We start from the raw sequence: 16,100 nt of genomic DNA, 5'->3' as shown, positions 1-16,100 counted from the left end.
CAAATAGATATATTTGATGATAAATTATATATACTAATTAGGATCTTCACAAGTCTATCCCTAAAAGAACCCGACCCTTCAGTCCTAGCGCTTCGTGTTCTTATATATATACGGCTATACCTCTCTCTCTATATATATATACACACACACACACACACAAACATATGAAGTGTGTGTGTGTGTGTGTGTGTGTGTGTGTATATATATATATATATATATATATATATATATATATATATATATATATATATATACACGCTTCGTTGTACTACTTTAACTACATATATAGCATGTTATATATAGTATATGTTAGTGTATTCATTATTTGTATTACAAAAGTGTTAACGGATTATATTTACATTATTTAGATATTAGATATAAAAGTAATTCAAAAGTTTGACCAATGTTGACGTAATAACTGACCAACTTTGGTCGGTTATTTTGTAGAAAATAACATTTACCGACCAAAGTTGGTCGATAAATGCTTCCCTACATTAACCGACCAACGTTGGTCGGTAATTTTAAATATAAATTCTTAAATATTATAAAATATTTTTAATAATAAAATAATTATTAAAATTTAAAAAATTGATCCAGATTACCAACCAACATTGGTCGGTAATCCAAAATTTTCTTGTCTGATCAGATGGGTTAATTCATTGACAAATTTACCGACCAACGTTGGTCAGTATTTAGTTTTTAAAAAATATAAAAAAAATATTTCCAGTTTCCGTCCAAGCTGGACGGTTTTTGGTCGCTTTTTTGACCGACCAACGTTGGTCGAAAATATTTGGTCGGTTTTTAGTGGATTTCTAGTAATGACTATTCTACCAATCACTTAAGATTCTTGGTCCTGATGTTTTTTTTGTTATTGGTTATACTTTAATTTGGACTTTTTATTTTAATTTGCATACGTAAGTCAATTTATATATACCTGAAGAACTCTTTAGCTTAGGTTTAAGAAAAAGAATGGGGATTTGGATGAGATTTGAGCACTACACTTCTAGGATGTAAGGCAAGAGCCAACGAATTTGATGTTATAGCACTTCAGATTTGTAGGATGTCATAGTATAAAGTTTTTTGCATTATTATCACGTACGAAGTATTTTTGATTTATGCATCATTATAATTTCTCTCTTGTTAAAAGGCGCAACACATGTTAATTCTCGCCCTTATATACTTTAAACATCTTAATATGTTATTTGTTTGGTTCATTATCTGGCATTGCATCACACTTGGACATACATGTATATGACATGTTTTTGGAAAATACATTTCTGTATTCTTAATTTTCATGAACATCATATCCAAGACTAAAAAGATTGCCTAGCCATATATTAAATAAATTAATCACGAGTTCAAGTCCCATATTTTCATATTTTAAGACCATGTTAGGAGATTTCAGAACAAATAAATTGTTTTGAGGCATGAACTTGAATTATCCTAAAAGTAAATACTAACTCCCAAGATTACTTTTGTATTTTATTCATACTTTACTTTATGTGCCTTTAATCTTTTTTTCTTAAATCTGGAGTACATTCAGTCTATGTCAAATAAATTGTGGCAATGGAGTTCTATTATACTTTTATGTGAGTTAAAATAATTAATTTTCTTTGATAATAGTTTTTCCAAAATATTTCTTTAGAGTTATAAGTTCAGTTGGAATTTTAATTATTGTCCTTTTTCTTATTGGCACTTTACTCTTTCTTCTCTAACTAGAGTATTTATTTTCCCGATGTATCTCAAATTTCTCTCAGTGATACAAAATTACAAGACAACTCTGATGAAGTATTAAAGAGCTTAATTTTTGTAACACAAATAGCTCTAGACTGTGGGTTACGGCGAAAGGATATAGAGAAGATGAAGTTGATCAAAAAGGATATAGAGAAGATGAGGATGATCAAAAAATTTCTGCTTCCGACATCATTAATTGGAGCAATCAAATTTCAAAATGAGATATACCAAAATTTAACGGATAATGTGATGACTAAAAGAATAGAGATATAGTTTGTTCGAAAGTATGCCTTTTGAATTTACTCATAAAAGATCTTGGGTTATGCGAGAATGCAAGCTTTGGTATATCTAGATTTATAATTTTATTGAAAAATTAATATTTTTCGAATATATATGTATTAACTATTCTTAGTGTTACCGTCAAAGGATGTGGTGCAGCAGATGGGGTTGCGTGCTCTTTTCTTAATCAGAGGTCTCGAGTTCGAGCCCATGTGTATGAAAAAATCTTTGGTAGGGAATGCTAACCCCTGAATTGGGCCCTACCCGACGCTAATCCAAATATAGTCTGGTTCCAATGCGGGTATCAGATACCGGATGAGAAACCAAAAAAATAAACTATTCTTAGTGTATATATTTAATTAAGAAAATATCAAATACACGTATAACGCACGTGCAAAGAAACTAGTAAATACTAAATACCGAAGGCGTATTACTTGTCAAATTACTAGTACTCATTCTAAATGCAACTCTTTCTGAAAATTAGCTCTATTTTCACATCAAACAATTAACACAATGTCCCGAATATAATTATTAATATTTCTAGTCAATCTTACCATCGCAAATTGTTGTAATCTCAATACTCGCTACTTTCCAGTTTTCCCTTTTTTGTGGTCCAATTCGCAGTTCTTGAATTTCAATTCAGTCAAACATAAAATATAGTTTAAACACTATATAAGACAAGTTCAAGTTCAACTACGAATATTTTGAGTCTAACACAAGTTATTCACATTAAGGTCACCGAATTTTCTTTTTCATTCATCTATTAGTAACTTTGGGAACTAAAAGGCGATTACACTTCTAAAGGTTTTATATAAAAAAGAATAGCTGCGCACAGAAACAGCACAAGAGAACTTATAAGAAGTGCAATTTCAAATAAGCACTGATTTTCTTTTCAACATAACGATCCAGCACTAGAAGAGATTAATAGAGCTTGATTGTTCCATATCACTGTCTTGTCTGTTAATATCGCAAGGGAAAAAGCTTCTATAGTGTGGAGGGGACGAATGAAAATCATTTTGTTGCAAAAGTAGTTCCATTCCAGGCATGAGAGGCAGCAAATTAACAATGGCAACAGGCAATAATGGCCAATAACTTGCTGCAAAATGTGGAGACATCATTGATGTTCCAAATCCAAAAAAGGACCCAACTGCTACCCTTGGCACGTGAGGATGAAATTGGAGAGTGTTCTGAATCATTTGTGGGATCACACTTGGTATGTTGTTATTGCTCTGCATCATTTGATTTCTCGCAAGTAGATTGGATGCAGGAAATCCATCCATTGACATCACCTAGCAAGCAAAGTACATTATATTAATTAGTAAACTTGTTAATTAAAACACTATGTCACTGTCCAATCTACCCCTCGTCTTGGCTAATAGAGGAGCTAGAAATTTTAATAAGAGGATTAAAAATAGAAGGCAAGAATACCAAAAACTTGGACTTGAAACTACAAAAAGACTTGAGAATCAATGATAGATTGGCAAGACTCAAGAGATAGACAAACGATATATACATATTTCTCACAAAAGAAATTGTGAAATAAAAGAGAAAATGGATCCTATCCCCTGTATCAAACACTTATTCCTATCTATTGTAGAAAAATCTTAGTCAAATACTGGACTTTGCCTTTTCTTAAGAATTACTCATATCCAAAGCAGCTTTTCACTGAATTTGAGACTTTACACACCAAAAATATTATAAAAATGAAGGTATATATTTGCGCTTGGATGGCGGCTCAAGATCAGTCTCACGAAAACCTTATATTCCCGGAGGAAGTTCTACCACGTGGAAACACGGTCTTTAATTAAACTTTAGCCTTAACTGGTCAGAAGCAATTTTTTAGATTCATTTGTCACCCTACTAAAAGCTTATATTTGGGCAACATATATATTTTTCGATATAATTTTTAGATGAAGGGGATTCAATTGAACCTTCGTCGAACCATTTAGCTTTGGCCTCGGTCCTAGTCATGGCCCCAAACAACACATAAAGGATGAGGGGAATTACCTGGACTTGGTGTTGTAAGGTTTGAATGTATTCTATGGCCTGATCAAGAACTGAAGCTCTACCTGACTGGTCAAAAGAGCATATTTAGCCGACATTAGAAAACATTAAAAAGCTGGGGAAAAATTAGGCAAAGTAATAGTATTAGAACTGCAAACAAGAGCATTAATCTTTTCAAAGTTCAAAATGGAACAAAGGGGATTTCTATTCTTTTGCAAATTCTAGTTGAGAAGAAAGCAATGTACTGAAATAAATTATTTCATATTTAGAAAAGTTCTAAACAAACAGAATAATTAACGTGAACGAGTAATATCTACCTTGTTACAGTTGGGGATTAGTTCTCCAGAACCTTCACCCTTTTCGCAATCCGCTCTCTACGTCTCTGCATGTATATGACACATTTATAAATTAAAGAAGCATATGTAATTTCAAAATACATAATCTCTAAATTGATATTTCATTAACACAAAATGTACAACGTGTTGATATTTCACACTTACTAGTAACCATACTATGCGTCATGAGACTGACATAAACCACGTCCAATGTATAAGGAACTATCCATCTATCTTACTGGGTATTCTATTTATAATTACTATAGGATTGAGGCCTGTCACACCCCTTTTTACCCCTCAAAGATAATGTGTGTTGGATTGTGGGTTAAAGAGTTTTTTTAATTAAAGTGACAATTTAAAATAGGGATTATTTTATTGTTCAGAGTCGCCACTTGGAATTGATTTTTGGGTGTTCCAAGTCACCTTTTATTTGAATCCCTAATCAAAGGAAGATTTGACTATTTTATTATTGGTCTGCGAAAACAAACACTACTAGAAATTCGATAAAAACCGACCAAAAAAACCGACCAACGTTGGTCGGTAATGACAAAAAACCGACCAAAACGCGACCATTTACGTGTGGACGGTATTTTTGTGGTCGGAAAGGAATACCGACCAAAGTTGGTCGGAAATTATCGACCAAAGTTGGTCGGAAATTACCGACCAACTTTGGTCGGTCAATTAAATTAAAAAAAAAATATTGCAAAAAAAACTGACCAAAGTTGGTCGGTATTTTAATTATGTAAAAAAAAAATTCACCATCTGGGAATCGAACCGGGGTCTGTACTGTGGCAGAATACTATTTTACCACTAGACCATTTGTACATTTTGTTTTAAGACTGTCTTTTATTTGATTTATACTCTTTAATTGTATTTTCGCACGAAAATAACCGACCAACTTTGGTCGGTTTTATTAAAAAGTAAAATTACCGACCAAAGTTGGTCGATTTTTTTAAATGACCCGCCGAATTAACCGACCAATTTTGGTCGGTTTTTTTAATATTAATTGAAAAACCAAGAGATCAAGAACGTAAAGAAAATGCAGAAAAAGGTTAATCAAAAAGAGAGAGACCCTTACTACCTCTATCCCCTATTTTTGGGTTCTTTTCTTTTAGATCTGTATTTCTCTCTTTCTTTTTAGTTCCATCCTTCTATGTGTGTGTATTTGAGAGAAGGGGGAGGTGAACTTGTCGTTCCGTAAGAGATGAGTGAGGTGAGAGAGAAGAAAGAGAGGGGTGGCGACTGACTGAGAGAGGAGGGGATCACGTCTTCTGTGTAGAAAGAAAGCAGAAGGCTGCTAGGGTTCTCCGCTCTAAGGGGGGAATCTGATCTCTTATGGGAATGAAGGAGGGGTCTGTTGTGGTTTTTTAGAGAGAGGGAAAATTAGGGTCTATTTTAGAGATGAAGAGGGATATTGGGCCGGCGGGTAGCGGGCTTGGGCGAATGGAAGAAAAATGGGTCACTTGAAGCACATGGCCCAAAGTTGTAATGAGACTCCATAGCCTTCTCCTTTCTTTCTTTGTATTTTGCAAGACTAATCAATTTATTTAACACTCTTAATTCCAACTAATTTACAAAATTAACCTAATGACTTATTTTTCTATAATTAACTAATTCAATTAGCTAACAAATGCATGTAGACTAATGTATTTTTTAGTATTTTAGTGTTTTACAAATGCAATTAATTATGCAATTAAAATCTAAAAAATGTAAAAATTAAAATATTTTTGTATATTCTTTAGAATTTAAAATGCAACTTAAAAATGCATCAAATATGAATACGTATAAAGCAAACTAAGTAAAAATATAGAAAAATAATTTAAAGCTACTTTTTGAATTTTTTAGGAGTAATTTTATATTAGGGAAAAAATTAGGTGCTCACAGCTGCCCCTCTTTGCCCGTTCGGGCAAAGATAAAGTGATCAATTACGAGCAATTTTTGCCCGTTTGGATACTCCATGGGAAGCGTTTTTGAAAAGTTTGACCGAACCTTGCTTCGGAGGTTGCCTACATATCCTTGGCTATAAAGGAATCAAGTCAGTGTAGTTCTGGAAGTTTAGGTAGCTGGGACTACCGAGAAGCTGTGATTTCAGTGCTGCTTCTGCTGCTCTTTCTTGCTGAGCTCCCTATTACACCAAAGTCAAAATAAAAAAGAAACTAACTAAGCCTATCAGCTACGAGTTACAAGATTTCTATCTATGAGTCTTTTGAAGCTTGATCTTGAGTCTTGAATGGTTCTTGATGCGGACTTTTGATTTGAACCTTGATGCTTGCTAGTTGCAGGTGCTAGTTCTTTCTTTTCAGCTTTTCGGATCAAGACGGGACATGCAAAGCTTGTGACTTCAGCCATGTCTTGAGCAGTTCACATCTTTCATCGGCTTATGCATTTTGGATTCACTTCTCTCTTTTTTTCTTTTTTTCTGGATTGAGACTTCTTCCTTTAGTCATCTCGTATTGTCAGCTCGCATGACACTTTCAGCAAGGATGCCACAAACAAACCGACACATTTTCAAACTGACAAAATTCTCTTTGTTTTAAACAGGGGCAAGAAATCTTATTCGCTTTGCCAGGAAATCCCCATGAGGAAAGCATGTTCCAGATAAGTTCAGTCTTAAGTTTTCAGGACCGTCCTGGATAATGGGATCTAGTTTTAAGTTTTCAGGACCCTCCTGGATAATGGGATGCAACTAACAATCAATGAATGTTCCTCGTACAAACTGGGGCAGAAAATTTTCTCTGCTTTGTCTGTGTTGTTGTGATAGCAGGCGCCCACCTGGAGAATGAGGGAATTTATTTCAAGTCTTAAGTCATCAGGCGCATACCTGGAGAACGAGGGAATTCATTTTAGCTTTAAGTCAAAATCAGGCGCCCACCTGGAGAACAAGGGAATTTATTTCAAGTTTTAAGTCAAAATCAGGCGCCCACCTGGAGAACGAGGGAATTCATTTTAGCTTTAAGTCAAAATCAGGCGCCCACCTGGAGAACGAGGGAATATATTTCAAGTTTTAAGTCAAAATCAGGCGCCCACCTGGAGAACAAGGGAATTTATTTTAAGTTCTAAGTCATCAGGCGCCCACCTGGAGAACGAGGGAATTTATTTCAAGTTTTAAGTCATCAGGTGCTTCTGCCACTATCCCGTTTCATCTTGATTAGATGCTTCGGGCTACAAAGAATTGTTTGACCTTTCAATCGGACCTCGACCACAAAACCTCTGAATGACTTGAATCCCTTACACTCAACTCGTTGTATGGCACTTTTATTCTGACAAATGTTGAACCTTTGCATTTCCTACAAATTCACGAATCACTTGACCACCCGAACTTCAGTTACCACCGCATTGCTCATTCTAAATCATGTCCCTTATGATGTGCCTGGCCGAATTTCGCTTGGTGCAAATAAAAAGCTGGTAATGAGCTTTGAAGTCCTTTCTTGCTTGCTTCAAAAGACTAATTTGACAGAGACTTAGAAAAATAGACCCAAAAGAAACGAAGCAAAGTGACTTCGAGAATTAGGAATAAAAAAGAAAAAACAGAGATAACTATTTGAAGAAAAATAAAAAAGAGACTTATCTGAATGAAGCAGCCAGCTCCAATGATCATAACATGCATTTCGGATTGATCAGCCTAATCCATCCAACTAATCACATTTCAGTTCATGCCATGTCTTCATACTTCAAAACCGGGGTTTCCATAATTCATTTTCTCTGTGAAGTCATGAACCCCATTCGGCTTGTAATGCCCCGAGGGGTTTTCACCAGCAAACCTCTCTCATTTGCTCCTCTCTCAACTAATTGTCGCCTTACAGTGTCCGTAAGGGTTTTCACCAATAAAACTCTCTCATTTGAATTTTCTCTCGACTCATCATCGCCCTATGGTGCCCGTGAGGGTTTTCACCAATAAGACTCTCTCATTTATTCACTTTTCCTTATGCCCATGAACAAAGGTGCTACCCATGATGTAAATAATACCTCCATCTCACTTGACTTGGCATCCTCAAAGTTGATCAGAAGGTATTTCTTTGGACTGTAGTGTAGGTTTTGGACAGGGTTAGAAAAGAAAGGGTGGCATGGAGGCTCAAAATAATTTAAGATGAAGGGGTTCAAAATTACAACTTTTGGAATCAAATCTTTTTTTTTTCAAAACTAAAACTTCTGCCCCAGTTTTTTCGAATCTGGGGAATTTTAAATTTTTATTTTGATGGGACCGAACCGTGTAAGGCTGCCTACGTATCCTTAAAAGGAATCAGGTCGAACGTAGTTCAAACTAGTAAAAGTTGTTTTGTTTTTGTTACTTTGCTTTTCTCTTTCTTTTCTCTTTTCTTTCTTTTGCTTTTCTCTTTTCCTTCTCTTTTTTTTAAATTTTTTTTCTTTTCTTTTATATTTCTAACTCTACTTCTGATTCCAAAAGAGGGGTATGAAAGAAAATAAATAAGGCTCAAAAAGGGTAACAAATGATAAAAGTGTTTGGGATAGCATAATAAAATGCCTTCATCATTCCAACTTTGAACATGCCTAGTACAAAATGCGATTGAAGATAAGCAAAAAAATCAAACATAATATCTCTTTACTGCATCAAAATTGATAACCATATCCACACATTTACCTTCTATGTCTGTTAAATACAAAGCACCATTGGGCAACACCTTTGTCACAATGAACAGCCCCTTCCAGTTTGGGGCGAACTTGCCTTTAGCTTCAGCCTGATGTGGAAGGATGTGTTTCAATACCAGCTGACCCACTTCAAATTTTTGGGGACGCATCTTCTTGTTGTATGCTCTTGTCATTCTTTTCTGATACAATTGACCATGACATACTGCTGCAAATCTTTTTTCATCAATCAAACTCAATTGCTCTAGCCGGGTTTTGACCCACTCATCATCATCAATTTCAGCTTCAACAACGATCCGCAGGGATGGAATCTTAACTTTCGCAGGTATAACTACCTCGGTTCCATATACCAGCAAATAGGGAGTTGCACCTATTGAAGTGCGAACAGTAGTACGATAACCCAGTAAAGCAAAAGGTAACTTTTCATGCCATTGCCTGAAACCTTGCACCATGTTATGAAGTATCTTCTTTATGTTCTTGTTAGCAGCCTCAACATCTCCGTTTGCCTTAGGACGATACGGAGTGGAGTTTCGATGCATAATCTTGAACTGTTGGCATACCTCTTTCATCAAATGACTGTTGAGGTTAGCAGCATTATCTGTGATGATTACCTTGGGAATTCCAAACCGGCAAATGATGTTTGAATGAACAAAATCTACCACCGCCTTCTTGGTCACGGACTTGAAAGTTACAGCTTCGACCTACTTGGTAAAGTAATCAATGGCCACCAGAATAAACCTATGCCCGTTTGAAGCTGCCGGCTCAATTGGTCCAATGACATCCATGCCCCAAACAACGAAGGGCCAAGGTACAGACATTGTGTGCAACTCAGATGGCGGGGAATGAATCAAATCACCGTGCACTTAGCATTGATGACATTTGCGAACGAAGCTGATGCAATCTCGTTCCATGGTGAGCCAATAATAACCTGCTCGAAGAATCTTCTTCGCCAAGGCATACCCACTCATATGTGGCCCGCAAACCCCGGAATGCACTTTGGCCATGATAGTCGAGGCTTGTTTAGCATTTATACACCTTAGTAATCCTAGATCTGGAGTTCTCTTGTACAATATTCCCCCACTTAAGAAAAATCCACTAGCCAGACATCGAATGGTTATCTTTTGATCACTTGTGGCATGTACCGGATATACCCTCGATTTGATGTATTCCTTGACATCATGGAACCAAGGCTCACCATCAAGTTCCTCCTCAACCACATTGCAATAGGCATGCTGATCACGGATTTGGATATGCAGAGGGTCAACATAAGTCTTATCCGGATGGTGTAACATTGACGCCAGAGTAGCCAAGGCGTCGACAATCTCATTATGAATCCTGGGAATATGCCTGAATTCTACCGACCTGAATCGTTGACAAAGATCATGCAGACATTGTCGATATGGTATGAGCTTCAAATCATGAGTCTCACATTCTCCCTGAATCTGGTGAACCAACAAATCTGAATCTCCCAAAACTAACATTTCTTGAACTCCCATGTCTATAGCTAGCCTCAAATCCAGAATGCATGCCTCGTATTCAGCCATGTTGTTAGTGCAATAAAATCGAAGTTGAGCTATTACGGGGTAGTGATGCCTTGTTTCAGAAATGAGTACAACACCTATTTTGACACCTTTCATGTTAGCAGCTCCATCAAAGAAGAGTTTCCAACCTGGCTTTTCATCATGATTACAACAAAACCAAAACTCGCCCCACGAACTCTAGCATAGAACCACACCGCCCTAAGGCCCATAAGCTACTGAATTCCCTCTTAAGTCCCCCAAAAGTACCACAAACAAGATACCCACTCTGAAGAGACCTTCTATGAATCTAAAGTCGTTTCCTTCACCTTCTTGTTACTGAAATGTAGAATCCATAAGGATAATGAAATACCGCAAGTCTCGACATCATCTAATGCAAATATCAGATCTTAGCCATATACCAATCTGAAATTCTTAATTGCTACATATAAATCTTGAATCTATTAGAACCATTCTCGAGAGTCATCCACTCTGCTCAAATATCAATTGCACTGCCCCAAACGGGCCAAACGACTTGTGCACCATTAGCACGATGACACCCAAAGAAGTAACCTCATATTAACGCAACCAAACAAATTCCTACTCCATACACACTATATCCTTCACGAATAACCACTCAATCATTCCATAATCATCATATACCCATAGAGTGTAATACAACCCGTATCCAGAAATTCCCTTACTCGAGTCATCCTCATCCTCAACCTCTGCAAGTCATAACTGATTCACCAGTATACCTAAAACCGAAACCAATGCAACATATAACCGTACAATTAAATCGTCGATAACAGACTCCCCCACTTAGCTCAAAGCCATACAACAAAACAATCGACAACTCACAATACACATACTCTATTATTGCCATAACCCCACACTGAAATTCAACTAAATACTTCATAAGCTCATGAATCGAGACTATACATCACATCAAGACAGAAATCAAGCACCAAATGGTCCCTTTACATCTCAAGCAAACTCTTCTCAACACCTTCAAACCATCTGAACACATCCCGCAGTCACATCATACTCATCTTATAGCCATCCAATCACTCATCGAGCCACAAATTCCACTCATAGGGACACTACCGGACGTATAAGTCCAAAAGCACGTGCTCACACAACCAAAATCCCTATGCTAAAGCTATAGTCAAAACCCAGGCTCAAGTCCTCCAGACTGGCCCATCATCAGCACACCGAAATCACATCTCTCACCTCATCCATGGAATCACATGCACAGCTGATACCAAGTACTCACATGCGCATACGAATGTGTGGAAGGAATTCAAAGTGTTACGCTTCAAGCTGAATCAATGCCGCACGATAAGGAAAGAAAGATGGGAAGTATATCCTAAATGTCCTATAACCTCTCGAAGATAGGTATGGACGTCATCATACCGATCCACAAGACTTTACTAGACACTTGCTCATGACTTGTAGAACCTATGAACCTAGAGCTCTAATACCACCTTGTCACGACCCAAAATCCAACTAGTCGTGATGGAACCTAACCCAACCCGCTAGGTAAGTCAATTAAAAACTATCCAATTTAATAAGACTTATTAAGAGAAGAAAATTTAATAAAATAATTTTTTCAAGGACTGGTAGTACAAACCATGAGCTTTTACGATTGAAATTTACAAAGCTGGTATGAAATAATACATCATCTGTTCGAATGTACATAAACAGATTTTTAATAATCTAAGGCTACCATGAATAAGAGGCAGCTACCACCTGAATGCAGGTACATCTTCAAATCCAGCTCCCATAGAACACATCAACATCAGCAGCCAACATTTACACACAAGGTGGACAAGTATAGTATGAGTACAACTGACCCCATGCACTCAGTAAGTAACAAACCTAATCTTAGGTTGAAAGTAGTGACGAGCTAGAATAAAGAACGGGTCCAACACCAATAGCCAACAACAGTTCATAACAACGTAAAGTAAGTAATAAAAGGAGTAACTCAGAGATAAAATGGTCAGCTTTTCATAGTTTTACCGAAAATAGTTCCGCTTTTCAAGTATATCAGCGAAAGCCCAACTCCTTTACCGAAATCGTCGAATATACGAGTAAGTTTAAAAACTGTAAGTTTTTCCCAAAATACTTTCAACAATAAATATGATGTTTCTTTTTCCTTTTAGATAGCAAGTGTAAAATACCTCTCTATGCCCATATGTCAAGATGTGTGAGAAGTCATGAATGGAGTAATATTATACAGAATGAGGAAAAATGCATCTCTATGCCTGTATGTCAAGTGTGCATGCCAAATGCGATGCAAATCAATGATAAAGACCATATGCATAATCTCATAGTATCAATTCACTCAGTCCTCCCAATCACTCAGTCCTCTCATTCACTCAGTCCACCCAGTCACTCAGTAGTTCATGGCACAAAAGGTGTTTTCGTGCAGGTGAGGACGAGGGACATACATTATATTGTGATATCTTTTCCTTGTGTATACATTCATTCCTTTACCTTGATTTGTTACTGTCGTACCTATGTTTTCTATGTGACTTGTCGTTGTTGTTCTGCCTTTGTCCTCTATCTTAATTGTTGTTGTATTGCCCATGCCTTCTATCTGTTTAACTAGCAAATATCATGTTTTCCTTATTGTTGTTATATCTACATCCATGTCATTCCTCATTTGTGGCACTTTCGTATAGCTTTCTATCATGTTAGTTATTCTTGTCTCCTACTTATTAGCTCATAAAGATCATGATTTCCCTCTTGTTTGTTTTATCTACACCTAGGCCTTCTACCATTCTAGTTAGTGAAATTTATATTCTTTGGTCCTAATTGCTGTCATTACTTCTATGCCTTCTACCTAGTCTATTACCGTTTTCCATATGAACTACGTTGCTAGTCTGCTACACAGGTTATAACATGAGTATTTTTTAACTAAAAATCCTCGTCACTACTTCAACGAGGTTAGACAATATACCGACTGGGTACATGGGGTCGGTTGTACTCATACTACACTTATGCACCTTGTGTGCAGATTTTGGAGTTGGAGTCAATGTGTGTGGTGGGAGTTGACATTGAAGATGTACCTAAGTTCCAATTATAGCTGCCATTTGTCCTTGGTAGCTTTAGATTTTGCAAATCTGTTTATGTGAACTTCAAATAGATGATGTATTTATTTATACCAACTTCTTTAAATTCAAAGTCTTAGAAGCTCATGATTTGTACTACTAGTCCTTGGGATTTGTATAGAAAGTTTAATTATTTTATCCATTGTGTCTTATTACTTGATTTGAGTTGTGTTGAATGTATTTGACTTACCTAACGGGCGGGGTTAGGTGTTATTATGACAAGGTAGATTTTGGGTCGTGACAAGTTGGTATCAGAGCATTAGGTTCGTAGGTTCTACGAGTCATGAGTAAGTATCTAGTATAGTCTTGCAGATCGGTATGATCAAGTCCATACCTATCTTTGAGAGGCTACAGGGCATATAGGAAATTTTCCCTCCTTTCTTTCCTTATCGTGCAGCCTTGTTTCAGCTTGAAACTTATGATTTTTATTCTTCATATTCGTTCATATGCGATGTTGCGTACTCGGTATTTGCTATGCACCAACGGTTTGTGATGTTGCGGATAAATTACGAAGGGCTATGGATGTTTGGTTATCATCGTGTTGTGCTGTCTGGTCTTGGGAGCGGATGCAGTGATAGAACTTTCAGTCGTTCATTTGTGGTACGAGGAGGGTTCTTATATCTAGTTAGTAAGAAAGGACTTGGGAAGACTGGCCGGTGGCCTAGTTGTTGTGATTATGGTGGGTTCATGGTAAGGCATTGATTTGAGTATAGTCGGTGGGTTATCGCATGCGTGATGAGTTTGGATGTGTATTTCATATGGGGTTTCCATTCAGTGGAATGCTTAAATTATCATTTCAGAGCATTTGGGGAAGTTGTTTGACTATTGCAAGGATGGGTAAGCGCTTGGCAGAGTCTTTGGAGTGTTCTATGACCAGTATTGCATGAGTTTTTGAAGTACTCAGCTAAATAGCCATGCGCGATCGGGGCAGCTATGAAGATATGGCACTTTAGATTACCGATGATGTGTTTTATGGCTTCGAGCTATGTGGGGGAGGCTGCTATTGACAATCGGATTGCAGGATCATGCATTGTGTCAGCTTCCAGGCTGAGGGGTTACTCGGTTGTTTATTTGAATAGTCATGTGTTAGTGAAGCGCCAGTTGCTCGGTGCGTAATAGCTGTGTATTGAAGATCAAAGTAAGGTAAGTGGTTATCGAAAATGTTCTGACAAGTTCCAGATCATATGTGGCATTTAAGGACTTCTTAATTGGTAAATGAATATGGCTTGAGATTGGTAGCGAATGGTAACCGGACCTGCGGTGTTTTATGTCAAGAATGATTCTACGTGGCAATATTGGAGAGGTGCAAGAAACGACTTCGGATTCGCAGAAGGTTACTTCAAAGCGAGCATATCGAATTGAGTTACTCTCGGGTGGCAGTCTGTGTGACTCGGTTGAGTTAGAGGAGATCAGTTCTGATGACTCGATTATGTGTTAATGAGTTTCGAAGGATTCACCATGGTCATGTCCATGACCGAGGTTGATGTTTTCTAGAGGTATAGAAGCCATGATGCGTGTGGTGATGTTCTCTTGGATTGAGTTAAATGAAAGGTTCTCGGTTCATAAGATGTTCAACTTGTTGGTGGTTCAGAATTGATTATGAGATTTTCGTATTTTTTTACGAGTTAGCATGTTAGAGGCGGTGCGACGTGTGGGGTTGAAAGTTGCGAGTTCAAGGTTGCGGTTTAGTTTTGAAGGGAAGGATATGAGCTCTTGATGACACGGACGATTTCATGTGTTTAGGAGAATACTGGCACTATTTGATGTCATCGGAGGAGAGTGCACATGTTGATAGGTGCATTGTGTTTGATTTGTGTGTATTTTTCTGTAAGGTGATGGGGTATGAGCGACGTATCAGCCATTTGAGTAGCGGTGTTGAGATCGGATATGGAGATTCTGATATTCATGAGGTTCAGAGACTGGATGTTCTCGTTGGCAGACTATTTCTTGATTGCGAATTGTGAAGATATGATGATTGATGGTATGTGTCATGGAAAGGTTGATATGGACTTTTGGAAAGCTATTTACCTATTTGGGTGATCAGGATTTGGTTTGGGGATTATTTGTGAGCCTAATGAGAATGTGTATTCTGTATCAGATCAGATTTGCTTGCTCTTGTACTGCTGTTATAACATGTATATTATCGTGCGGAATGGATGTTATTCGCGCCTTGGTCTATGTTATGTGTTTCTCCCTTATGTTATGATGGGTTGTGAGGGTTACATGATTTTTTGCACGCATATTGTAATCCCATTTAGGCCTTATGGTGTTATGGGCGAGATGGCCCTAGTGATGTAGACTTACTTATTGCACCATAGTTGTGCTTGTATTTCTCAGTGTTTTTTGTGCCTAATAATCTTCCCACAGTTATATTTTGTGTACTTTACCATGCTTGATGTTGACGCACATGTGATCAGTGAGCTCGGGCATTATGGCTCGATGGGTACCCATATGTGGATTGATATGATTGGATCGGGTTGCTCGCCACAACGATGATATAATGAGATGTA

The sequence above is a fragment of the Nicotiana tabacum genome, chromosome 12 (assembly GCF_000715075.1).
Source record: "Nicotiana tabacum cultivar K326 chromosome 12, ASM71507v2, whole genome shotgun sequence".
Taxonomy (NCBI): domain Eukaryota; kingdom Viridiplantae; phylum Streptophyta; class Magnoliopsida; order Solanales; family Solanaceae; genus Nicotiana; species Nicotiana tabacum.
Note: the sequence above shows the minus strand (reverse complement) of the source record.